The sequence below is a fragment of the Melozone crissalis genome, unplaced genomic scaffold (genome assembly GCF_028551555.1).
Source record: "Melozone crissalis strain CALT ecotype California unplaced genomic scaffold, PUWL_Pcris_2 ptg000066l_1, whole genome shotgun sequence".
Lineage (NCBI taxonomy): Eukaryota > Metazoa > Chordata > Aves > Passeriformes > Passerellidae > Melozone > Melozone crissalis.
This window is the reverse complement of record NW_026535844.1, coordinates 6,237,135-6,264,548: the sequence shown is the minus strand read 5'-3', so window position 1 is coordinate 6,264,548 and position 27,414 is coordinate 6,237,135. Positions and strand designations below refer to the sequence as shown.

General features: G+C 50.8%; 1 pseudogene; it reads left to right on the top strand.

Annotated features, from left to right (window-relative positions):
* Positions 1–317: 317 nt before the first annotated feature.
* LOC128945565 (class I histocompatibility antigen, F10 alpha chain-like) lies at positions 318–27,019 on the top strand (annotated as a pseudogene).
* Positions 27,020–27,414: the final 395 nt, after the last annotated feature.

Here is a 27,414-nt window from a genome sequence, read left to right as displayed (position 1 = left end):
TCCCCTCATTCTCTGCTCTGGGCTCCAGCGGCTCCAAGGAGTCCCCCCTGCCCCTCTCCAGGCTCTTGAGGCTCCCGCCAATGGTGGCGCTCCCCCCTCTCTGGGCTCCCCACTTTGGGCTCCTGGGGGACACAGGGCTCTGCTCCTCCAGGCTGCCTCTGCCGGCAGCCGCCACCGCCACCCCCCAATGTCCCCCCAAGGGGCCTTTTCCGCTCAGCCTTGGACTGCTTCATTCTCCAAACATCCCCCCAAAAACCCCAACCCAGGGATCCCCCGGGATATCTGGGTCGAGCTCCCCCTCCCCGCTCACCAGTGCGATGGGGGGCGATGATCCCACAGGTGGGGGCTGCGAATTCAGGCAGCGATCGATGGCATGGTTCCCTCAGCTCAGCCTTGATCTGCCTTTGTCCCTCCTCTTCCTCTTCCTCACAGTCCTCACCTTCCATCCCCCATCCTCCTCCCCCTCGGTGTTATCCCCACCTCCTTCCATTACTGCTCTCTCTCCACCTTCATCCCTCCTCTTCCGTTCCTCCTCCCCCTGCTCCTCCTCCCTAACCCCACCTCCTCCTCCCCCTTCATCCCTGCCCTTCCCTCCCTCCTCCTCCTCCTCCCCCAGCAGCAGCCACACCCTCGGTGCCCCATTCCATGGCAGGAGCGGGGATGGAGCCGGGACAGGTCGGGATGGGCAGCGCGGGGCTCTCGGCTGCTCCAGCCGCTGCGGGCGGGGGGAACCCGGCCTGGGCCAAAGGAGAGGCAAACTGGGCAAACTGGGGGCATCCCATCCAAACTGGGCCTTGCTGGGGACCCTGCCTGGCCACTGCCAGCCCTTGGGGCTCCTCTCGGCACATCCACCAGGGGGGAACGCACACAGGGCTGGGGGATCCCAGCAGTGGCAGCACTGCCAGGGACTGGGCTGGACTGGGATCGTACTGGGAGTGACTGGGAGTGCACTGGCCTTGTACTGACATCATACTGGGATCATACTGGGAGTGACTGGGACTGTACTGGGCTTGTACAGATATCATACTGGGATCATACTGGGACTGTACTGGCTTTGTACTGACACCATACTGGGATCGTGATGGAACTGTACTGGGTTTGTATTGACATTATTCTGGGATCATATTGCCATGCCAGGGCAGACTGTGATCCCACTGATGGACACTGGGATCATAATGGGAGTGAGCAGGAGCCTGCAGGAGGCAACCGAGACCATGTTAGGAGCAAATGGGATATAGTGGAAGTGACTGGGAATATGCTGAGGATGACTGGGAGCAGCTGTGAGTAACTGGGATCATGGTGGGAGCAACTGGGAAGAACAGGGAGTGACTGGGTGCATGCTGGCAGCGACTGGAAACTGCTGGGCTTGTACTGGGATGAACTGGGATCATACTGGTGGTGACTGGGATCATACTGACATTGAGTGCCACTACTCTGAGGCTGACTGGGAGTGCTTGGGAGCAAATGGGATCATACTGGAAGGAACAGGAAAGATTGTAGAGGGAACTGGGGTACCCTGGGAGGTACTGGGAGTGACTGGAAGGAAAGTGAGGGTGAAAGAGGAACTGGAACCATGTGGAGCAAAACTGGTACATTCTGGCAGAGACTGGGAGCACACTGGGCTCATATTTGCATCATACTGGGAGGGACTGGACTAATACTGGGAGGAACTGAGTGTCACAGTGAGCACTCCCTGCACATCATCCCCCATACTGGGCCTGACTGGGAGCAACTGGGAGCAAATGGCATCATACTGGGACTCACTGAGTTGCTCTAGGAAGCAACTGGAACCATGCTGGCGGCACCTGAGACCAAACTGGGAGAGACTGGAAGTTAGTGGGATTATACTTGTGAAAAATGCGTGTTTTGTGATTGGGTTTTCGCAAATACTGAAATAAATATTATACGTCCTCTGTTAGAATGTACTGCTGTATTAATTCTCTTAAGTAGTGAGTTAAATATGGTTTTAGGATATTAAAAAAATGTTAAAATAGAAAATATGCATGGTAAGGGGCTTTTTTTAAAGAAAGGACTTGCAGCGAGACAGCAGCCACAGGATACCTAAATCTTTCAGAGAAAAAGAATTTATTGCCCTCTTATCAGAAGAAATGAACTTCTTCCCACCTCGAAGTCGCTGTTAGGATTCAGAGGAAGAAGCTGGCACTGACCAGACAGAATCCTGTGTTTGAACGGAATTTATGCATCATGTATGAAGTGTATGAATATGCAACAGGCTATTGTTTTTAAGGGTTAACCCTGTGATAACAGGTGTCCTTTTTCAGGCTTGTGCTGCCCAGAAAAAGGTACCCGGACATCCGTAACTCTTTGTATTTGTTGTCTCATATTGTCCTAATTCGATTTCTCCAAATTGTGATTACTCTAATTGTATTACTATTTTTCATAACCATTCTATTACTATTAAACTTTTAAAATTTTAAAAGCAAGTGACTGGCGTTTTTCACAATTTGGTAGCAGAGGATGGTTACAAACACCTCGCTGCCGGTGCTTTAGGAGAGTCAGAGTGGGGAAGGCGCGCCCTGCCCCGTTGGCAGCCTCGCTCTGTTTCCCCTGGGGTGACCGACAGACGCAGGTTATGGTGGACAAAAGGAGACAATAAAACAAAGAGAAGGGAAAAGGCTCCCTACAACCGCGGTAATTGGCCCCCTAAGAGTAGTAATGTGCACGAAGAACTCGGGAAGGAAAAGGGATTGCTAAGTATTTCTCAGGGGGGCAGGTACAGGGGGATGAATGTGTGTGAATGAGAGGAGGGCTGGTTGTCCCAGACCTGCCAAGTGAGTGCTGGAGTCTCCCACGCTGCGTTTCCGACTTTCCGCGGTAAGTGGCCAGGAGAGAGACGAAGTGAATGTTAACAGGAGTGAGAGAATCCCCCGGGGTAACTGGGACTGGGTCCCAGAGAGGGGCTGGACCCCTCGGAGGAAGGGAGCAGAGGAGTTTCCGAGCCCAATCCACTAGGAAATGGGACAAAAGGGAACCCTAAAAATCCTGCTGGTTTGAGGGATAAGAGTGCCCAAGAGCATCCAGAATTAAAACCTGCTAGGTTGAGGAATTAACATTCCAAGAGCATCAACGCTTGAGCAAAATTCTGCCGGATTGAGGATATGCTCAAGAGCATCTGGGGTTGGACAACACAGCTGGGTTGAGGGATATCCAAGAGCACGGGGACTGCCAAGAAACACCTAAACTTGTAATAGGTGATGTGAAAGTGTAGTATATGGTAGAGATAATTAGCGCTATTAATGTATAAAATATTGTAAACTCCACACTAAGTCTCTTGACCATCCTGGCAGGCAGCAGTGTCTTATTCATATATATCTAGTTCCTGGACTTGGTTGAGATAAACATCGGGGTTTTTAACGAAAGAATAGAAGCTTCCAGGGCGATAATCACTGGCTTCCCCGGGTCACCAGATCCAACCAAGAGTGATTAACGCCTCGTCGATTACAGCTACCAAGATGATCCACAGCCCCACCTTGATGCATGTGAATGCTGACTTCCCCGGAGTCTACTGACAACATCAGACACCGGGACTGAGTCTTTGTCCACCTCTGCACAGGTAAAGACACGGTTATGCATGGGAAGAGACACAAAGAACATTCGGTCATCTCTGCCTCGAGCAGAATAAACTGTAAAAGAACTCGCTGCGTCAGGCAGCATTTGTGAACAGGGGGAGACTCTGACATTCGGAGCTCAGATCCGTGTTCACCCAGCACCGAACCCGGGCTCGACACTGACCCTTGGCTGTGGTAGTGTAGATGACCGAACTTCATTCGCACAGACAAATTAATAAATCTTTGCTAAATTTTCTTATAAGTTTGGCTCTCGATTTGATCATTTATAACAAAAGGTACCTTATTGTTGTCTTGTTGTGTGTGAGAGTGAGTCACACACAAAATCAGCCTCAGCTTCCCGGGCGGGTGGGAAGGGGGGCTGTGGAAAGAGGAGTGTGTGACCCACAAATAAGCCATTGTTCTCGTGGGTGTGGGGGCTGTGGCATAAGGTACAGGTGACCTGCAAACGGGCCATTGTCCCCAGCGCGTGTGAGGGGGCCGTGGCTAAAGAGTGTGAGTGACACACAAATCAGCCTCACAGGTGAACGGCACCGGAGGCAGCAGAGTCAGGGCCCTCCCAGGAGGCCCGGAGATACTGAGACCCAGAGGCCACCCCAAGGCGAGGGGGGGCCACAGGGACCCGCGATTCTCTGTCAACAGGGATCCACTCTGTGTCCTGAGGGTGTGAAAGAATGTGTGGAAGTGAGTGAGAAATAAAAGTGAGTGAATGTAGATGAATGAAAGTATAGGTAATGTAGATTGTGTATTTTAAGCTTCACTGTATCTCCTTGGAGGGAGGTGTATTGTACTGAAAGTAGTATGAGAAAAAAGTTTTTTATTTTTGTGGGTGTAGCTGAAAGAAAAGTTGTATTTCGGTTGTTAGTGAAAGTGAAAAACAGAGGCAGAAGATGAATAGATAAGATCTTGAACAAGGAGACAGAAAACCAGTAAGTTGGATACAGGGAAAAAAAAGAAAAAAAAAAAGACACAACTCCTTGCAAAAAGAGAAAATATAGGGTATGCAGTAGTCGATGGGAAAAACATGCAAACTATGGAAAAAGGGAAATTACCCTTAAACTAGTAAGCTCAAACTTGTGAATTATAGACTTTAAAAAGAGCAACAGAATATTTAACACAAATACAGGAACTATATATACTGATTCAAGATATGCCTTTAGAGTAGTACATACCTGTAAAAAATTTGGAAAGGAAAAAGATTACTTCATTCAAGAAGAAAAGGACTAGTACATGAGGAAATTATTTTAGAGGTTTTAGAGGCATTACAATCACCTAAAAGAGATAGCTATAGTACATGTTAAGGAACTCCACAAGGGAAAGACCCCAGGAAGAAGAGGAAATAATTTGTCAGAACACAAAGCTAAGGATGCAGCAGAAAATGGAGTTGGAAGAGTTATGTTAATATTAACTCCAAACGAGGAAAAACTGGAAATTCCCAAGTTTAGGGAAGCCGAGAAAAAAGAATTAAACAAAACTGGAAGTGAGCAAGATAAATCAGGGAAATGGAAACTTCCTGATGGAAGACAATTACTTAATAAAACGTGCTTAGTAGGAAAATATTAGAAGACAGGCATCAGAAAGCCCACTGGGGTACTCAAGCTTTGTGTGATCATTTTTTAAGGAACTATGGGTGCACTGGGATTTATGGATTTAAGACATATCCTTAATTTGCCAAAGGATAAATAAAAAGGTGATGAGAAAAACAACATTAGGAGGTCGTGAGTTAGCCCGTTGGCCATTTCAAAGTATCCAAGCAGAAGTTTGGATTTGTTAGGGTCCGGTTTTATTTGTAAAAAAAACCGCATGTAATTTAGAAGAAAGAGAATGCCATACGTTAGACAGGAGATTTTAGCAGAATAAAAATCTTTAAAGTATCAGAAAGCCCTGAGAAAAAACAAGAAAAGATAAAGGGGAAATGAAAGGGAAGAGAACAAGAGGAAAAATCAGAGAGAGAGTGGGATCCTCTGCAGGTCTTGCCCCCTCCGTTCGCGGCCCAGGCGCCTGTCCCGGGTCCCGGCTCGCTGCCCGCCTCAGCTCCGCCTGCCCCGGTTTCCATCCCAGGTGCGGCCTCACTGCCCAGGGCAGCTCCACCTGCCCCGGCGCTGTCGCTCAATTTGTGTGCCCTGCTCCCACTGCCTGGCCCGCGGCCGCTCTGCCAGCCATGCTGGGGAGGATGGGGGTTGCTCTGTCCCGCCGCCTGCTCCGAGGTCACCGTGCCCACCGCACCTAGGGGGGGTCCCAGCCATCCCATCCCCGGCTGCCCTGCCCGTGCCACCTGCGCTGGGCACCGCCGCTGCTGCCGGGCTCTCCCACCTGCCTTTGCTCTGCCGGCAGCTGCTGGATCAGCCGCCATCAGCCATGTGGGGGTTACCCACGCTCTGCCTCGGGCTCCACGGGAAGATCCCCCTCTGGCGATTCCTGCAGCAGACCCTGCCCACACTCCCCCCGAGCCTCGACAGGATATCCTCCACTGACCCCGTCCTGCTCTGAGTTACGGCCCCTTGGCAACCACAGCTCCGGCTGTTCAGCAAAACTCTCTCACTCTCGAGGGAGCACCTTATCGAAACACTAGGAGCTCAGTTAAAAGGCAGCCCTCTCCAAATCCTTTCTCAAAACACGGGAGAAAGGCTATAGAAGGTAAAAAAGTGAAAGGGTTAGATGAAGGGATTGCTCTATTTCCGTTCAGAGAGGTTCCCATGGGAGGGATGCGCTGCCCCGCCCCACGGGAGCCACCAGCGCCCCTGCCGGCCGTGCCCGGAACTGCACCCAAGGGGAAAGCGCCGCAGCCCAAAGGCCGGGACTGGGTCCGGGCTCTGTTTGCTGTCAGTGCCGCAGCTGTTGGTGTTTGTTTGCTTTATTATACACACTAGTAAAGAACTGGTATTCCTATTCCCATATCTTTGCCTGAGAGCCCCTTGATTTCACTACTCTAAAAATTAAGACAGAGGGGGTTTGCATTCTCCATTCCAAGAGAGGCTTTTTCTGCCTTCCCGAGCAGACACCTCTCTTGTAAAGCAAGACAAGCACCCACAGGCACTGAGGGGGGCTGCAGGAGGGGCACAAGAAGGCCCTGCAGCACTTGGGCACAAAGGCACAGCAGATGAATGCAAGAAGGGAGCAGCAAAAGGCCAAGCTGAAGGCAAAGGCCAGGGTACAGTTCCTACAGCCCCTGAGGGATCAACCCCAGGGCCCAAGGGGGCCCCAGCACCCAGGGCACGGCTCGGCCACAAGCACCTGGCAGAGGCATTGCCCTCCTCGGCAGGGGAGAGCCCACCCAAACAGCCCCTGGCAAGGAACCAGGGCTCCAGCTGCAGGGCACAAGGACACTGCAAGCACAGACAGCAGCACCCTCAGGACCAGCAAGTCCACCCCTTGATGGACATGGATTGGCAGGGCTGTCACAGCTCCCATCACACCAGGGACCCTCCACAGTGCAGCCCTTGAGAACATTCAGGGTGGGTCTGCATTGAGAGGAGGCATTTCCTGATGGACACAGGGGCCTCTCAATCCACTCTGAATCTTAGACGTAAAGGGGAAAATTGTAAAGGAATATTTCGATTTTTAAGGGAATGAGTGGAAAAGATGAGCAGGTATGATTTGTTCAACCACTATTAGAAGCTGTGGGGGATAGGTTTGAAATAAATGAATCTTTCTTCCTCCTGTGATTGTAATTAACTAAGAAGGAATTTGAGAGCTGAATTTTAATACTGTAAAAGGGGATACAGAGGCTAGTTCTGTTGTACCTTTGTGCCAAAATCTGACAAGGCCCATGCTGAAGTGAACCCCAAAGTGTGGGCAGCCCCAGGATAAGAGGGAAAATTAGATATGGAGCCTCTACAAATTTCTTTAAAGCAACCAGGACAAGCAATACCCTGTTCCAAGAGAGGGACGGCAGGGCTCACAGCCTGGTACTGAGTCCCTGTTAAAGGCAGGGCTTTTGGAGCCAGGGATGTCTCCCTACAACACTTCTATCCTGCCAGTCAACAAACTGGATGGATAGACAGGAGGAGGAAACACAGAATTTTCAAGTGTTAAAATGAAGATTAACTGAGGCTGCTGCCCTGGGCCTTCCAGACAGGGAAAATGAATTTCAATTACAGGTGGATGTTTAACAGGGTCTTCCCTAAGGAATTCTTGTGCTGAAATGTTTAATCTAGTGGCCAGAGAGTGGCCTCATTGTCTGCAGAATTGTGCAGCCAGAGCTTTCATGGGAACTGAGGCCTGGGAACTGAGGCCTCAAAACTGACGACAACAGGAGGATCTCATATAGTTCAAGTCTGGCATCAAGTTAAAGGTTTGACAACCAAAAGAGCCTCTAAATGGATGAGCAGGGCTCGGTTATTACAGTATGAAACTTGTTCAATGGCACAGGAGGATTTAGAACTGAGGACAGGGCAAGGGTTTAACCCAGCCTCCTGTTTGGACAGCCTGGAGAGGGGCTGGCAAGGAACCCAGGACTGCACTCAAGGGACAGAGCTCCAGACCCAGGCTGGGAGAGATTGATGATGGGACATTCCCTGGCCTGAGGGACAAAATGTGTTTGTGGATGGCTCTGCAAGGGCAGCAGAAGGGAAAAGAGCTACAAGACAGGCTGTTATTAAGGAAGGGGAATCAGACACAGCGCAGGTCACCGCCCCATGCTCAGCTCAACCCGCGGAGCTGTGGGTGCCTGTGAGAGCCTGGCACTGAAATGCCCTGAGCAGGAAGGCTTCAATATCTTCTGCTAACACCATGGCACCTAACAGGGGGGCAAAAGCAATTCTCACTGCTTCAGCAACCACTGGAGCAGATATCAAGGCACATTCTCCCACAGGAAGCTGGGCTGGCACACAGCCTGCCCTGGCGCTTTGCTGCTGCCAACACCCAGCCAGGACATCGGCTCCTGCCTAAGGAGTGCAAAGCAGCACCACTGGTGGCCAAGGGGCCCATGCCAAGTGTCCCTGAGGCCACAAACCGCTGCCAGCACAGCTCAACACGGGGGGACCCCTCAGCCTGGCCTCAAGCGCTCTGAAGCCCCGCAGATTTGCACTTCCCACCTGCAGCAGGAGGATGGGAGGCCGCCCCTGAGCCTGCCCTGAAGGCAACGCAGCAGCAGCCAGGGCTCCACAGCAGGTCAAGCCCCTGAGCCTGCCCACAGATCCTCGCCTGGAATCCTCTGCAATCCTGGCCACCCTCCTCTGCCATCTCCAGCCACTGGGGCCAAGCCTTGCTGCCACTGCTGCAGCTTCAGCGCTGGCTGGGCCTGCACTGCCACAGCTGCTGGGGAACACCACGGCACAATTCCACTCTGGGGCTCACTGACACCCACACTCTGGGCTGCCTGCCATTGCACTGCTGTAAATGTACCGTGTTTGGTTCTTTTAAACCTTATTTCTCTACTCAGGCTTGGTTTTCTTTGCCTTGGAGAAAGGAATTTCAAAGGTTTTATTTAAGGGGTGTTACACCACTCAATGGAGATGAGTTTAACATCTGAACAGACTGGGAATAGCCCAAAAGACACCCACAGAGATAACGACCAGCAACAAAACATCAACATTGCCCAGCAGCAAACAGCAACCAACAGCTACCCCAGACACTGCCCGGGCAGAGCTGGAGACACCTGGGCTGGAAAAGGCTGAGATGGAAATCCAGGAGTGTGGAGACCAAATTCACATCAGAGGGGAAGAAATCCGGGTCCAACGGGAAACCAAATACTAAAAACTTACACAACTTGGAAGCAATGAACATTAAAGCAGTGGATTTAGATTGGTTCAGACTACATTAAGTTTAGGAAAATCCAGTAAAACACACATGGCATGGAATGATTTTCTCTGCACAGCCGGGCTATTTGTGAAATAATTTACTTCTGTCGCACATCCTGGCCAGAACCAAGGAATGCCTTGACTCTCTCTCTCAACACTAAAGAGATTCTTTCAGTGACAAAATTACAACATGAGAAAAATTTTACGTAATATTCCCACTTTATATTGTCAGGTAGGTTTGGGACAGAAGTGTGAGAATCAAATTTGGGTCTGGGATTTTCCATGTTCGCCTTCATGTTGTATTTTGCAAACCTGAAGGGCTTTAACCGTAACACTTTGAACTCATAAATAGTTTATACTTTTTTGAAAACAGCAGATTCTGGGGGGGCCACATGTGACTCACCCGATGGCTGCCCTGGACGAGAGGCTCCATTCCAGGCAGCCACCAGAGCAGCTTTAGAAATGCAAATGAACACTGCTGGGCAAAGTGTGGACAATGCACCTGGGCCTCTTACCTGGGGCAGGAATTGGGCTGATTCCCTCTGCCCCTCACCCCAAGCTCTGCCTGCTGGCACTGATGGAATTTGCACAGCTCAAGGCAGAGCCCAGGGGGAGGATATCTGACCCTGCAACACAAACGGGTGAAGATGCAAAGGGAAACAGCAAATGGAGAACGTTGGGAAAACTTCACTATAAATAAATGGGGGGAATCATCCCTCTGCCCACTCCAACATGTGCTGGCACTGTCTGTGTTATATAAGCTATATTAGAGCACTGGGGATTTTTTGCTACCAAATATTCCAGGAAATCAGTTGGGAATTCAAGGATTTGATGATTTAATTAGAGAAAAGCAGTCAATTGATGCAGCCCAGACGTGAGAGAGCGGCCAAAATTGGGGAAAAGATGAACGGCCAGCAGAACAAATCCTACAACACCATGGACCAGCCCCTGGGAACCCAAACCAATTCATATCAGGAGCCACAGAACCCATTTCTCATTTCAATGGCATCATTAGATTACAAGCTCTGCTCAGAATAACAACCAACCAGACAGCTCCAGCTCCTGACCTTCCTGCCGACCAATCCACTGAAATGAGGAACACAGCCATTCACCATGCGATGGGATCAGATCATCTGTTAGCAGAAGGAGTAGGAGTTTGTGAAAATTAAATTACTCAAGCTGCTGCTGGCAAATAGATGACAAAGGAAACGTGGTGAAAAACAAAACAACAACGGAAACAAGAAAGCAGATCATGTATTGGTCCAAACGTGGAAAGGATGGGAATGTGACACGGTTTTGTGGCTCCCTGACAGACCATGGGTTAAACGAATGCTGTTTCTCTTCGGATGTGCTACAGCAACTCTCATCTTTTTACCATGCTCCACACCTTGAGAGTGCAGCTCATTCAGCAGCTGAGGGAGGGGCCAGGGACTTGGAGATAAGGAAGTAACGGGCGAAACCACCAGCTTCGATAAATGTTACTAATTAACATGGAGGGCTGCTCACAGAAAGACCCGCTAAATTCCTGAACTTCCAGAAGAATAATCCCAAATACAAAGAAGACACAGGAAGAAAAAACAGAGTCAATGAGTGAGTCTGCCAGGAGATAGGGCCAAGGGACTTGTAGGTGAGGAAGTAATGGGAGAAATCATCAGTTTTAGAAAATGTTAGAAATTGATACAGAAAGCTCCTCAAAGTCCCGCTGAATTCCTGAACTTTCAGAAGAACAAAGACTCAACAGAGCCGTAAAAGTGGAGGTGCACAATAACGAGGACATCCAGTTGGCGGATCGGGAGGTCTGAACCTTCCAAGCACTTCAGCCAGTGCACAAAGGGAGAGGGAGATGAGGCCGGGAAAATGAGGATAAAAAGGAGGCTGCGAACTACAACAATGGCAGAGAGCGCACGGCAAATGCCCCACGGCCTCTCCCTCTGCTCAGCAATAAAGTCACTTTTACAGGACTCCTCTGTCTCCTCTGCGCACAGAAACCTCCAGCCACGGCAATTTCCCCGCACAGCGCCAGGCACGGGGCAGCCCCCTCTGTCCCAGCCACAGCAACCGGGCCGAGCCAGCGCTGCTCCGGCAGCGGCTCCTGCCGAGGCAGCGGCCGCAAGGAGACCGCGGGCAGCCGCTCCCGCAGCGCCCTCACGCCAGCGGCAACACGGGCCGGACACGGCACAACGAACCCGCCCGAGCCCCCTGCCGCCCCCGAGGCCCGCAGCCAGCCCCGAGCCCCTGCACAACCCAGCGCGGCTCCCACCCGCGCTGCGGCCACCTCCGAGCTCCGCCGCCGCCTCACCGCGCTCCGGCCGCTGCCGCCGCTCGCGGGCCCGCACACACGCTCCGACAATGGCGCCGCTGCCCAGCCACGGCCGCCCTCAGCCCGCCACCGAGACCCTGCTCCGCCCCGCTCCCACCAATCAACGCGCCACAACCACGACTGACGGCACCATCGCCCAATCCCAGCCAGGGGCGGGCTCTGCACACGGCACAGCCCCTCCCCGCGCTCTCAGGGCCCCCCGGGCTGCGTGAGGGCAGAGCCGGAGCTGAGGAACAGCCCTGGAACGGGCCCGGGCCCGAGGGGGATTGAGCTGAAAACACAAACAAACTTCTCCGCACCTCCTGTCACGGCTTTCCCGGCACTGCGGCTGCGGTGGCTCCGGCTCCGAGGAAAGCCCTAAGTTTTCCTACCCCTATTTAGGCGCATTAGTGCACCGCTTTAATTTACTGCAAGAATAGGAAAACTGCCCAAAGCTCTGTGGATGAGTGGGGAAGGGAGCGATTTCTGACAGAAAACTCCAAAAACTCAGAGCAGGATAATGAGAAGTAAGTGAAGACCTTTAAATCCACTTTTCCTCCCATGCCTCCATTGTGAAAAACGCCCATCACTTTAAAAAAATAAAGTTTAATAGTAATAAAATTGTCATAAAAATAGTAATATAATTAGAGTAATAAAAATTTGAACAATTAAAGTAGGACAATATGAGACAATAAGAAGTAAGTTACAGAGGACGGGGTACCTTTTCTGGGCAAAATAAGCCCGAAAAAGGACACCTGTTAACAGAGGATTAACCCTTAAAAGCAATAGCCTGTTGCATATTCATACACTTCATGTATGATGCATAAATTCCATTCAAACAACGGATTCTGTCTGGTCAGTGTCAACTTCTTCCTCCTAATCCTTAACGGCGTCTTCATGGCTGAGCAAGGCGGGAAGAAGTTCGTTTCTTCTGATAACAGAGCAGTAAATTCTCTTTCTCTGAAAGATTTAGGTGTCCTGTGGCTGCTATCTTGTGAAAGTACCTCATTCCTTTCTTAAAAAAGCATCCCACATACATAGTTCCTGTTTTAACTAGAAAACTACATTTACCATACTGTTAAAATGTTGATACTGCCCTACTAATCACTACAAGAAAATACATATAGTATTTTATATCTGCATAGAGACATATGATATGCACTTTTCACACTGCCAAGGTAAAGGGATTCCTTTAATCTGTCTAACCACAAATAAAATAAATAAAAAGGCTGTCCCTGTTACAGCAAAAAATCTGGTATGCCCACAAACACCACAAATGGGGGCGGGGGGGGGGGATTTCCTGGAATTCTTTTAATTTGCTTTAATGCACATAAATCACGACACTAGTTTTTCCACATAAAATGCTGCACTTGTTGCAAACAAAATCTTAAAATCTCACATACAGAATTATACAGTCCCAAGAATCAAATTACCACAATGCAGGGGAAAAACCCACACAGCTCTCCTGTACCTCAAGTCTTGGGAATCAACTTATAACAAGTTGTCTCTATTTCAGCTCTGACAGCCCACAAACACCAGTTACAGTTAAAACCCTATAAAAGGATGGCTTAACCCTTTTGACTCAGGCTCAAGCTTAATACGCAGCTTAACACAGATGACACAAAACAAAAATTACCAGTTTGTTACAATTGTAACTTTTACACAATAGTCAGCAAAATCTCACACTACACCAGATGAATCCAAAGTTGCATCTTTGCAAACTCCACAAGGAGAGGGACCACAAAGGCACTGTGCTACAGCGTTTGATCCTCGCCTCCCAGGTCCCACAGGCAAAGGATTGGTTAACACTGAACACAAAGCCTTACAAAAGACTGGTTATACTCAAACACCAGGTGTCACAGCGAATGCTGCTCCCCAAAACTAGAAAGTTCACACACACAAACTCACTGTGAAAGGGGTATTTCTTTCCACACACACCAACTCAGTTATAACAACCTTAGACCAGCATTTGCCCTTACGACTGCTAGCCCCAGTTGGTGGCAAACTGAGCTCTCTATGCTGAAACAAATGGCAGCACCAAAAGCCCGAGCTCAGTACAACAGTTCAACAACTCTTTCTGCTGGCAACCAGATTTCAACTGCAACTTCAGCTTGCAAGCACACTACAGAGGCACAAATTGCACGTGGGACATCTCCCACGACTTACCAAAGGGCCTCTCCTGACCACGCCTTACCGGTCACTGTTTAAAACTGTTTTATTTTTAAACATACCATTTTGTCTGGAGTTTTAGTACTCAGGGCTCCTTGTCTGCTGCTGGATGAACAGTCTGTGCAGCAGAGCCCACTCTTCCAGGAATAACCTGGGGGTGCTGTTGCAGAATGCGGCCTTTGTCGGGGATGAGCCATTTGTCAGGTGCAGGGAAAACTCGGGGCTCAATATGAGTCAACAGCAAGTTCCATTTATTGAAGAGAGCATCAGACACTTATACAGCAAGTAATAAGCTTATGAATATTCTGTAAGCCAAGCGAACTATTGGTTAAACTATACCATCAACTCTTCCTCATTCCTTTGGGCCTACATTCTCTATTTCCCACGTCTCTCTGTCCACTCGTTATCATACCCAGCTAGGCCCAAGGACACGCTATCTTGCAGGTGCAAAAACTCCAACTAGCTGTGTTTGGTACTTTCCCAGCTCCTGGTCGGCTAACAAGCGAATGTCTATGTGACCTCTGTCATGTAGCCATTTCTCCACAGGTTGCACCAAGGGGGTCCATGACCTGAGCTGGTCTCACAGCCCAGCAGAGTCTCCTTCTGGCTGGCTTGCTAACTGAATCATTAAAACTGAAGATCATGGACAAAGACTCTGTAACTAGTCAAAAGTTAGAAAGTTGTATGTTTATTATACCGGTGGGCAGCACGGGGGAATCATTCTCAAAATGCGTGACCGCACCACACAAGGATTTTTGCCTTCTATTTATTTGCCAAAATAATACATATACATAACCCCAGCACCTCCCATCCCCGCGTTGTATTAAAATGAGGTTATTAGTCCTTCACGCGTGTGCAATTCTTCTCTTGAATTGGGTCAGTGGTCCCAAATTGGGTCAGTGGTCCCAGGGATGAAGTCAGGAAGGTCTTGGTCAGGTCTCTGTGACCCTCTGGCACAATCCAAGGCCCCCTGCTTCGTGATGGATTGACACAGAGTCCAGGTGCTGGGCATTGTTCTGCTGGTTTCAATATGTTCCTAACTTCTTTCTACAAATGAGCTCATAATATAACAATTAGCTTTAGCTTAAGCATCCAATAATCATTAACCTAACATTGGTGTATCTAACTTCAATATGAATTGGTTCTAACACTCAGCTAAAATCCTAACCCTTTAAAATCATGATTCAATAGGACTTAGCAAAACATAAGATGTGAAAAAAGGCTTTTGTGTAACTAAAAACAGTGTAAGGCCATCCACTGACCAGCCTGTCCAAGTAATAAGATAACCGTGACACAAAGCAGAGCACCAGAGGACAATTAGACAATACCATGTTAAAATTAGGGAGGCCATACTGAATCCTTATCAGAGGATGTGAAACAGCAGGATGGAGACACAAAAATAAATAAAATATATTGACCTGACGCACAGGATGTTGTGTAGATAAGCTGGAGTGTGAAGAAGTCAAAGAAAGAACTTCCCAAAACATCAGAAAGTTCACAAGAATTTTTGAATAAAGCATGAAACACATGAATGTGCATATATCTCAGCAGTGTAACAGTATAAAGATAACATTGTCTGTGTACACCCCTGTGTTCTTTGGCTGTTGGCCAAGAGCACTCCAGCGCACGGGAGGGGGGGAAATATTGTCCTTTTCTGTATTATTATTATTATTATTGCTATTGTTATTGTTATTATTATTATTACTACTATTACTATTACTATTACTCTTACTCTTACTCTTACTATTATTATTAAACTTTTAATTTTGTTTTTCACACCCTGAACAGGATCAGGACCCCCCTGAGTCCCCCATTCCAGTGAACGAGGACCCCCTGCACTGGATCCAGCCAGGCCCTTATCTAGCACCGGGACGCCCCCAAACCCTGATTCCCAGGAAGCGACTCCCCCTGAACCCCCATTCCAGGGTACCAGGACCCCATTGCATGCCCTTATTCAACACCAGGACCCCTGTTCACCCCCACATCCAGGACTGGAACCCTCCCAAAGCCTCCATTCTCAGGCACAGGGACCCCCCTGCACCCCCTTATCTGTGGGGGCCTGAATATATATATTGTTATAACAGCAATAAGAATACAACAACTGAAATGTATTAGAGAGAGTCCTATGTATTAGATAAGTGGGTCCTAGCTATTCTAAATGAGTCACAGCTGCGAAGTCCTTGGTTGGGCAGCAGCTGTGGCTCGTAAAGACAGCTGGGATAAAAGGGGTGGGTCGAGAGCCCAGGAGGAGCCCCTGAGAAGACACATGAAGAACTGTGCTGCAGAGAAAACAGCTTGTTACAGTATGGGACTTGAGAAATATGTATAACAACAAGAATGAAACACTTATCCAGCACAGGGCCCCACTGCACCCCCTTATCCATCACCGGGATCCCCCTGCTTCCCCTCATCCAGCCCGGGGATGCCCCTGCACCCCGTTATCCAGCCCCAATGCCCCCCCGCACCCCCTTTTCCTGGACCGCCCCCCTCCTGCCTTCCCCAGCCCCCACCCATCACCTTCCTCAACACCGGGGGCCCGAGCACCCTCCTGGGCACAGGGACCCCCTGGAACCCCCATCGCCCTCACCCCCCATTCCTGGGCACAAGGACCCCCCGAACCTCCGTTCCTGGGCAGGGGGACCCCCCTGCAGCCCCTTATCCGGGACTGGGACCCCTCCTGGACCCCCTTCACGTGTTCTGGGACCCCCTACACCCCTGCCAGGCCCTCTCGCCCTTCCCAGACCCCAGACCCGCCCTTTTCCTTCACCTTTGCACCCCCAGATGTCCCAAATTTCCGGATCCCCCCAGTTCTCCCCTCCAGGCGCTTCCTTAAGGGGTTCCCAGGGGTTCCCAGGTGGTTCTCAGAGGGTTCCAGGGCGGTCGCAGCGGGATCCAGAGGGATCCAGAGGGATTCTCTGCAAGTCCCCCGTCCCCGCCCCGCCCTCCATCGGTCCCTTTCGCTTCCGCGTCCCAACCTGCGAGACCGGGATCTGCCCGGTGACCGGTGACGTCACTGACAGATCGGGCTGCCATTGGCGAGCAGTAAAAAGCGGGGCCAATGGCGGGGCCGGATGCGGCTCAGGGAGCCTGGCCATGGCTGGGGCGGGGCCGCAGCCGAGCAGCGCCATGGCTCCAGCGCTGGGTTTGGGGCTGCTCTGGGGGCTCCTGGGGCTCCTGGGGGACCCGGGGGGCGCGATCAAAGGTGAGTGGGAACCCTGAAACCGGGAACTCCCTGAACTTCCATTTCCGGGCACCGGGACCCTCCTTAACTTCTATTACCGGGCGCGGGAACCCCCCATAGCCCCATTTTGGGTCCTCTATCCCCTCCCCCAAACCGGGACCCCCCTGTACCACCTCATCTGGCACCGGGACTGCCCTGAACCCCATTCCTGGGCAGGGAAACCCTCCTGAACCCCCATTCTCGGGCATCAGAATCTACTGAGCCCCCATTCCTGAGCACGGGCACCCCTTGAGCGCCCATTTCTGGGCACGGGGACCCCTCTGTGCCCCCTTCCCCAGCACCGGAACCCCGTGAAACTCCTTTTTCTGAGACCCACCTGAACCCCGAATTCTGGGAAAAGAATCACCTGAACTTCCATTCCTGGGCGGGGAAATCCCCCTGCACCCCCTTATCTGGCCCACGGACCCACCGCATCTCCCATTCCTTTGGATCAGGATCCCTTTGAACCCCGAATAACGACGGGGGAACCCCCCTGAACCCCCATTCCTGGGCACTGAGACATCCCTGAATCTCCATGTCCAGGTGCAAGGACCCCCCTGCACCCCTGACCCGGGACTGGGATCTCCCCGCACCCCCATCAGTGCTCCGGGACCCCCTGCACCCCCATTCCCGGCCATCCCGGCCTTCTCAGACCCCAGACCCGCCCTTTTCCTCGGCTTTTGCACCCCCAGATCTCTCGAATCTCTGCGTCCTCCCAGTTCTCTATTCCCGGTGCTTCCTGGAAGGGGTTTCAGGGATCCCAGAGGGTCCTAGGGGTCCCAGGGGGTCTCAGCGAGGATCCAGTGGGATCCAGATGAATTCCTTGGAATTCCCCTTTTCCCCGTCTCATTTTTCCGTCTCCCGAGCTGCGTCCCCGGGATCCGCCCGCCTCTCCCAGCCTCAGATCCCCCTTTCCATGACCCAGGGACCCCCTGAACCCCCATTCCTGCCTTTCCCAGCTCCCAGACCCCACTGCCCTCAACACCGGGGACCCCTGGACCCCCTTTGGTGGGCACCGGGGACCCCTGGATCCCCCATCCCGCCTCTCCCAGTCCCTTCATTGGACCTTGGACCCTTCCCGGCTCTCCCGGTTCCGCTTCCCGACCCTTGGACGCTCCCAGACCCCCCAATCTCTGCGTCCCACCATGTGGGATCTCAGCCTCTCTGGGCTGAGGGGCAGAGTGACCAAGACCACCCCTGGGGGGCTCGGGAGTCCTGGAATGTTGCCAGAAATGTCTGGTGGCTGGACTTTGATCCCACATGGGAGATGACATCAGTATGAGGATAGGAGGATTTCACTGGGGTGAATGGTGAAGGGATAAGTTAATTGGAGTGTGAGATAAAGGGTTTAAGATTTCTGTACAGGGGGGTCTAGAGAAGTAAGATGGAGGAATTGGGGCGTGCCCTTCTCCTTCTTCTTCTTCCTCTAGGCCTCCATCTTCTGTGGTGATGTTGGCACTCTGGGATTGGACCTTACTAGAGGAACACTGGTTAATAAGGGTAGAGGGTATTGGAGAAAAATGATAAATATTGTACACGTAACTCCAAGTATAAAGATAGACGACCGCCCCAGGGGCTCTCAGTGTGTGCCCATGGCTGACTGCTGAGCAGAACTCTGTCAGGCCCAGAGAAAATCTTTTAGATAAGCATTTAATAAACACCGAGACCGAGAACAAATCTGAAGTCCCTTCTCGTCCTTTGGAGCGCAGGCGGCCCAAGGCCATCTTCGGGCTTTTCCAGACCATCTAAACAGCCCAAAATCCGGCAAGTGGCGTCCGCTGCGTGGGCTATCTCCCACCAAACCTTTCGGGGGGGGGAAAAGCCCTGAAGAGCTGAAGAGCCAAGAGGACAGCACTGATAACTCCTGAGGAGAGAAGCCTGAAGAAAGAAAGAAGAAAAAAAAAAAAAAAAAACCGGCCAGGAGAATCTGCAAAAATCAGCAGTCACTGAGAATTCCATCTCTCAGCTTCTGCCGAAGACAGTTCGTAGCAGAGCGACCTGGACTGGGACCAGAAAGGCGCCTCTGGATCCATCTCTCATGACCTGCTGGACGGAGACTGAGGGCTTTCAGACCACTCTGACGACAGATTCGGTAAGAAGGCCAAAATAAGATCAACGAAGTCATAGAAGACATGGGGCCACTTCAGTTGGGACTTCCATCTGTCTCAATGATTCCCAGAGATTGGCAGCTTGTGGTCATTGACCTCAAGGATTGTTTTTTCAGTATCCCACTCCATCCAGATGATGCTCCGAGATTTGCCTTTTCAGTTCCGAGTATCAACAGGGAAACGCCTCTGCAGCGGCACCATTGGGTTGTTCTTCCACAAGGTCTAAAAAATTCCCCGACGATCTGTCAATGGTACGTGGCACGAGCTTTGGCACCAGCACGAAAGAAATTTCCGAAGGCAAAGATCATTCATTACATGGATGATTTGCTCATTGCAGCATCAACACGACAGGAGCTGCAAGAAGCTCGTGACTGTGTGATCGCAGAGGTGCAAAAGGCAGGTCTGGAAATCAGCATTTCAAAGATTCAAGAGGTTGCACCTTGGAAATATCTAGGGTGGAAAATTTCAGAGAAAACAATAAAGCCTCAAAAAGTGGAGATCAGCACAAAGGTCAACAATTTGCATGATTTGCAACAGCTTTTGGGAGAAATCAACTGGATGAGACCAGTTTTGGGAATCACAAACAGCGACATTCCAGCGCTGCTTGATCTCTTGAGAGGAGACACAGACATTCGTTCTCCCAGGACACTCACGCCAGAAGCGAGAAAAGAGTTGGAGAAAATCACGAACGCGATACAGAAAAGGCAGGTCCATCGATTTGTTCCATCGTTGCCTTTTCAGTTGGCAGTGCTGGGGAAGAAAACACAGTTCCATGGTTTGATCTTCCAATGGGATGAATCACAAAAGGAGTCTTTGATAATCATAGAGTGGATTTTCCTACCGCACAGGCCCGCGAAAATGATTCTCACAGATTTGGAGATGGCAGCACAAATCATCATAAAGGCGAGAACGAGGCTGCTGACAATGGCAGGAAGAGAATTCTCAGTCATCAGATTACCTCTGAAACGAGACTACTTCGAGTGGGCAATGCAACAATCGAAAGACCTGTTAATCGCGTTGTTAGCTTTCCCAGGAGCTTGCACAATCCACTTTCCACAGCATAGAATACTGCAATCGCAAATATGCTATAGAGCAAAACCACGAATAAGTGAAGAACCTTTGGACGGGATCACCGTGTTCACGGATGGCTCGGGGAAGACACACAAGTCAGTGATCACTTGGAGAGACTCAACGACAGGGGATTGGGAATCAGACATGAGGATGGTTCAGGGCTCTCCACAAATTGTGGAGTTGGCAGCCGTTGTCCGAGCATTTCAGTTGTTCAAACAGCCTCTCAATCTGGTGACAGATTCCGCATATGTTGCGGGTGTGGTCAAGAGATTGGAGGGTTCGCTCTTGAAAGAAGTCAGTAATGAGGTTTTATACTCATACCTGACAAGCTTGAAAACACTGCTAGAGAGCAGGGAAAGAGAGTATTTTATCACACACATTAGAGCGCACACAACACTTCCGGGGTTTTTAGCGGAAGGGAATGCTCGGGCGGACAGGTTGACAATGCCCATTTTGCAAACACTGCCGGACATTTTTGAGCAGGCAAGGTTAAGTCATGCATTCTTTCATCAGAATGCGCAAGCGCTAATGGAGTCCTTTCGTCTCACAATGAGTCAGGTGAGGGAGATCATTAGTGCTTGTCCAGACTGTCAGCTTGTGCAGCCACCTTCTTCTACCGGGGCCATCAATCCGCGGGGGCTGCAAAGTCTTCAGTTGTGGCAAGCTGATGTCACAAAATACCCATCTTTTGGGAGGCTCAAAAATGTTCATGTTTCTGTAGATACATTCTCAGGTGCAGTCTTTGCTTCAGCACATGCTGGGGAAACAGCAGACCATGCTTGCCGACATTTTCTGCAGGCATTTGCAGCATTAGGTGTGCCTCAGGAGATAAAAACAGATAATGGTCCAACGTATACAGGCAGGGTGCTTGACAGATTCCCGAAAAGATGGGGTGTCAGACACACGTTTGGTATTCCGCATTCACCCACAGGTCAGGCGATCATTGAGAGAACACATCACACCCTAAAATCCCTTCTGGACAAATAGAGAAGGGGTGAGCCAGAGGCAACACCTCACATGAAATTAAATAAGGCACTGTATGTGCTGAATTTCCTAAATAGCTCATCCTCGGAACCTGATCCACCGATCGTGAGACATTTTCTAAACAACACACAGGCAAAGCTAAAGGAAAATCCTTTAGTTTTGATCAGAAACCCAGAGACAGGACAAATAGAGGGTCCTTTCAAACTAATCACTTGGGGCAAGGGTTTCGCTTGTATTTCCACAGATCGAGGTCTGAAGTGGGTGTCGGCGCGGCACGTGAAGCCATTCCGGACGCGAGAACACGAGAACGCTGATCCAAGAAACAAAGAGACGAGTACTCAGACAGAAGTCGAGACTCAGACTGCGAAAAACGACCCGGAAGAGAGATAAAAAGAAACTAAGGACTTTGGGGGGTTTTCACATAAAAGCGAAGTAATGGGTTTCATGATGCTTATGTGCATCGTTCTTTCATTCATTGCAGTAAGCAGTGGGGGAGATTTACCTGTTAGTCAACCAAGGCAAAATGTATGGGAGACTTTAGCTCGGGCAGCGAATTTAGATAGTATCTGCCTGACACATTCAAGACCAGGTAAACCGTTTTCAGCATGCATGGTTGGATTGCCAGTGGACGAATGGCCAGTTCCAGGGCACTCCGCAATTAACATTTCGCAGGTCATTAAAAATCCTATAAAAGAGTGGTGTGCTTGGACACACCTGCTTCCTGTGGCTTCTACAGAACCTCAGGAATTGGAGATTTTTGGGTCCATGACAATGAGACTCTGCATGCAGTTTGAAGCTCCAAAAGTCACAAAGGCGAAAACTATCGATTTAACTCCCACTCATGAATTTTATAAGAATGCGTCAGCTTGGTGTAAATATACAAAGAGAACCACCAAAGGATCGATCCAAGTCCCGGTGCAACTGCCGCGGGGTCTGTTCTTAATTTGCGGGGACAGAATTTGGCACGGCATTCCTGCTAATGCCACGGGAGGTCCATGCAGCATTGGGGAAATTTCAATGCTATCGCCTGATTTGAACATGTTAAGAGAGGAAAGGCACAGAGAAAAAAGATCAATACAACAATATGCGGCAAATTGCAATGATGAAATGTTTTCTTGGGACAAGAAACGAGTATTGCTACAGCAATCTTCTCACCTCAGACAGCATCAGGGGTGGCCTTGACACAGATCGACCGCATGGGTTGTTGGTTGAGCAAACATGCGTGGTCTGTGTCTGTCACATTGGATGACATGTTAAAAGACATCAGTAGTGTGAGACAGGCGACTCTTCAAAACAGAGCGGCAATCGATTATCTATTGCTCGCTCATGGACATGGGTGTGAAGAGTTCGAAGGGATGTGCTGCATGAATCTCTCAGATCATTCAAAGTCAATTCATGAAAATATCAAAAATATAAAGGACAGCATAAATAAGCTTGGCGAGATCACAGGATCATGGATCGATCAACTGGCAGAATTCTTTGACATCTCTCCCATTTGGAGAGGAATCTTAAAGATAGGGTTCTATGTTTTAATAGTTCTCCTAGTCCTCATACTTGTTGTCCCATGCATATTTGCATGTTTAAAACGTGCGATGAATCGGATGGCGAAAAAGATCTTTTTGGTGCAAACAGAAGGGGGAGATGTGGGATCTCAGCCTCTCAGGGCTGAGGGGCAGAGTGACCAAGACCACCCCTGGGGGGCTCGGGAGTCCTGGAATGTTGCCAGAAATGTCTGGTGGCTGGACTTTGATCCCACACGGGAGATGACATCAGTATGAGGATAGGAGGATTTCACTGGGGTGAATGGTGAAGGGATAAGTTAATTGGAGTGTGAGATAAAGGGTTTAAGATTTCTGTACAGGGGGGTCTAGAGAAGTAAGATGGAGGAATTGGGGCGTGCCCTTCTCCTTCTTCTTCTTCCTCTAGGCCTCCATCTTCTGTGGTGATGTTGGCACTCTGGGATTGGACCTTACTAGAGGAACACTGGTTAATAAGGGTAGAGGGTATTGGAGAAAAATGATAAATATTGTACACGTAACTCCAAGTATAAAGATAGACGACCGCCCCAGGGGCTCTCAGTGTGTGCCCATGGCTGACTGCTGAGCAGAACTCTGTCAGGCCCAGAGAAAATCTTTTAGATAAGCATTTAATAAACACCGAGACCAAGAAAAGATCTGAAGTCCCTTCTCGTTCTTTGGAGCGCGGGCGGCCCAAGGCCATCTTCGGGCTTTTCCAGACCATCTAAACAGCCCAAAATCCGGCACCCCCATTTCTTCACCCGTGTGTCCTGCTGGCGGGGGGTTCCTTGGGGTCCTGAATTTTCACTTCTGGGCACTGGGACCCCCCTGCACTCCCTTATCCAGTACCAATCCCCCTCTGCACCCCCTTTCTCATCCATCCTGCCTTCCCCAGTCCCCCCTTTTCCTTGACCCTGAGACCCCCTGGACACCCATTCCTGCTTTTCTCAGCTCCCAACTCCCCTTTCCTCTGCATCAAGGATCCCCAAGACTCCTATTCCCAGGTCCTCCCACCTTTTGACCCCTCATTCCTTGGGACTGGGGATCCCTGGACCCCCTTTCCTGGGCACAGGGATCCCCTGGAACCCCCATCCCACTCTCCCAGTCCCTGCACCACCCCCTCCCCCTTCTGAGCTCCCATTCCTGGACACCAGGACCCCCTGCAGGCCCTTTCCTGTCCATCCCACCTCTCCCACCCTGCACACCCTTTCCTTGGCCCCAGGATCCTCAAACCCATTCCCAGCTCTCCCAGTTCCCCTTTTCATTGATCCATGATCCCCTCAACCCCCCAAATCTCCGTGTCCCCCCAGTTCTCCACTCCCTGCGTTACCTGCACGTGGCGGTGTCAGAGCCCAGCCCAGGGATCCCCCAGTACATGCAAATGGGGTTCATGGATGGGATCCCCTTTGTGCGCTACGACAGCGAGCAGGGCCGGCTGGAGCCGCTGACGCAGTGGATGAAGGATGGAGTCGAGCCAGGATTTTGGGAGTGGCAGACCCGGAACAGTATGAGGAACCAGCACATGGATGCCAAGAACCTGGAGACACTGCAGGAGCGATACAACCAGAGCGGGGGTGAGTGGGGGGATCTGTGGGGGTGGGATGGGACTGGGGGGATGGGATGGGATCTATAGGTGTCGGATGTGGATTCATGGGGTTCAAGTGGTTGAAATGGGGATCCATTAGGCTAGGATTGGATATCATGTGATCCATGGATTGGGATGTGAATCCATGGGGCTGGGATGGGATCTGTGGGGCTGGGATTGGATCCATGCAGCTGGGATGGGAACTGTGGGGCTGGGATAGAAACTGTAGGGCTGAGATGGGGACCCATGGGGCTGGGATGGGATCTGTGGGGCTAGGATAGGAATTGTAGGGCTGGAATGTGCATGCATGGGGCTGGGATGGGATCTGTAGGGTTGAAATGGGAACTGTAGGGCTGGGGTGAGCATCCATAGGGCTGGGATCGGATCTATAGGTTACGGATGTGGATTCACAGAGCTCCAAGTGGCTGAAATGGGGATCCATTAGGCTGGGATGGGATATCTTGTGATCCATGGGGCTGGGATGTGCATCCATGGGGCTGGGATGGGATCTGTGAAGCTGGGATGGGACCTGTGGGCTTGGGTTGGAATCTGTGGAGTTAGGATTTGCATCCATGGGGCTCCAAGGAGCTGGGATGAGGCTCTGTGGGTCTCCATCAGACTCTGGGGCTCCATGGGGCTGGAATGGGGCTCTGTGGGGCTGGGACACAATTCCATGGGTCTCTGTGGGTACAATCCCTCCAGGTCTCCACACAAGGTTGCGAGTTTCCGGCTGTGACCTCCTGTCCAATGGGAGCATCCGTGGATCCCACCGGAATGCCTACAATGGGCGGGATTTAATCTCCTTTGACCTGGAGTCCAGGAGATTTGTGGCGGCCGACAGCGTTGGTGAGATCATCAGGAGGCGCTGGGAGCAGGATGGGACCGTGGCTGAGTATTGGATGAATTACTTGAAGCACGAATGCCCCGAATGGCTCCAGAAATACATCAAATACGGGCAGAAGGAGCTGGAGCGCAAAGGTGGGAGCAGAATTCCTGTGGGGATTTGGGATTTGGGGATAGGGGACTTGGGAACACAGTAATTCCTGTGGGAATTCTATGAATAGATCTCATCTCCAGTGAGAATTCCATGGGTAGATCTCACTCTCATGCCATTCCTGTGGGAATTCCATAGGTAGAACTCACCCCAGTCCCACTCCCATGGCATTCCAATGATGTCTATCACCATTATCCCGTTCCAGAGCCCCCTGATGTCCATGTGTCTGGAAAAGAGGAACACAGGACGCTGATCCTGTCCTGCCACGTGTACGGATTCTACCCTAAAACCATCGCAGTCAGCTGGATGAAGGGGGGTGAAACCTTGGATCAGGAGACGGAGTGGGGCGGGATCGTTCCCAACAGCGACGGCACCTTCCACACCTGGGCCAGGATCGAGGCGCTGCCGGAGGAGCGGGAGCAGTACCGGTGCAGGGTGGAGCATCCCAGAATGCCGGAGCCCGGGATCTTCACTTGGGGTGAGGCTGGGAATGTGGGGATTGGGAATTTGGAATTCCCAAATGGGGATTCCCCTTCCCCTTCTCACTATCCCGCGTTTCCCAGAGCCGACATCTGGCGGGAATCTCACCATGGTGGTCACTGTATCCATCATCACTGCCATCCTCATCCTCATTGTCCTCATCGGATTCGGCGTCTGGAAGCTCCAATCTGGTAACACACGGGATGGGGGTCGGGAAGGGACACGGATCCACCCGGCACTGTTCTGGGAATCCTGTGCCACCAACGCTGATCCCACTTTGTTTCCACAGGGAGGAGAGACAGGAATGGATACAACCCGGCAGCTGGTGAGTTCCAGTGGTGGATCCAGCTCTAGATCCCCTCTGTGCAGATCCCAGGATGGATCCTGGGGTTAATCCCAGTGTGTGATCTGTGCTGGAATCTCATGGATCTTCTCTTTCTGCAGGAAGGGACATGGGAACCAACAGCTTCAGCACAGGTATGGAGCAGGATCAGGGTGAGATTCCAAAGGGGGATTGGGGCAGGATGGATGGACTGGGATCAGGGAGGGATTCTGGATCAGGGCAGGGGTCCATGCAGAGTGAGATTAGGGGGAATTGTAGAGTGGGACTGGGGCTGGATTCTGGAGCAGGATTAGGTGGGATGGATGGAGCAGGATCGGTCCAGGATGGATAGCGTGAGATCAGGGAAGGATTCCAGTTCTGAATTGGGTGGGATGGATGGAGCAGGATTGTGGCAGGATTCGGGTAGTATCACGTGGGATCCTGGAGTAGCTCCTGCTCTCCATGGACTCCAGCCAGGTCTACCCTGTGGAATGGGGACAGGGATAGGGTGACACCATGACCTTCTCTCATCCTGGCAGGAATCACTGCCTGAGTGATCCATGGAGCTGGATCTGGCCCCTTCCCTCTTCCCAGGAAAGCTGAGAGCTGCCACCAGAGCTGATCCTGCTGCTCCCACCCACCCCACAGGTCTTTCTAACGGATTCATTTCCAGTTTTCCATTTCCCAGTGTTTTAAAGGCAAGAACCACAAATATTTACAATGCTTTAGTTCTGGTGTGAAATTATCCTGCTTTGGGCAATAAATCTACTTGTGGCAATAAATCCTGCTTTGGGCAATGTCCTGGATTGTCACGCAAATTGTATTCTATTTACCATCTGTATGGCAGTTGTTTTCTGTTAAGTAGGCAATTTTCCTTATCTCTTCTACAACCGGGGAGATATCTGTTGATAACAGGCTATTGAATGTCACTGCCTGACTGATAAGAACTACAGCATCCCAGTGTGAGATGCTCCGCCCAGAGGGGCAAGCCAAACATTCCTACCTGGATATAATCTTGAGGTTCTGGACCACCAGCATGGCTTTCTCCACTGCATCTCCAGAGGAACAGCAGCTGCCTCTCCTTCCACTGGATCTTAGAGGAAGACTGCACCTTTCTAGAGGATCCCTGCTCCAACAGAACCACACCTGACGCTCCAGGAGGACTACAGCCACATTTCCAATGGGACTGCTACCAACAACCTGGCCAACAGGGTGTCAGGTTGTGTTCTGACTCTGTCAGTGTTGTTCTAGTGCACTGCATTGTTTATTTTATCTTTTTATTTTCTTGCCTAGTAAAGAACTGTTATTTCCTGCTCCCATATTTTTGCCTGAGGGTC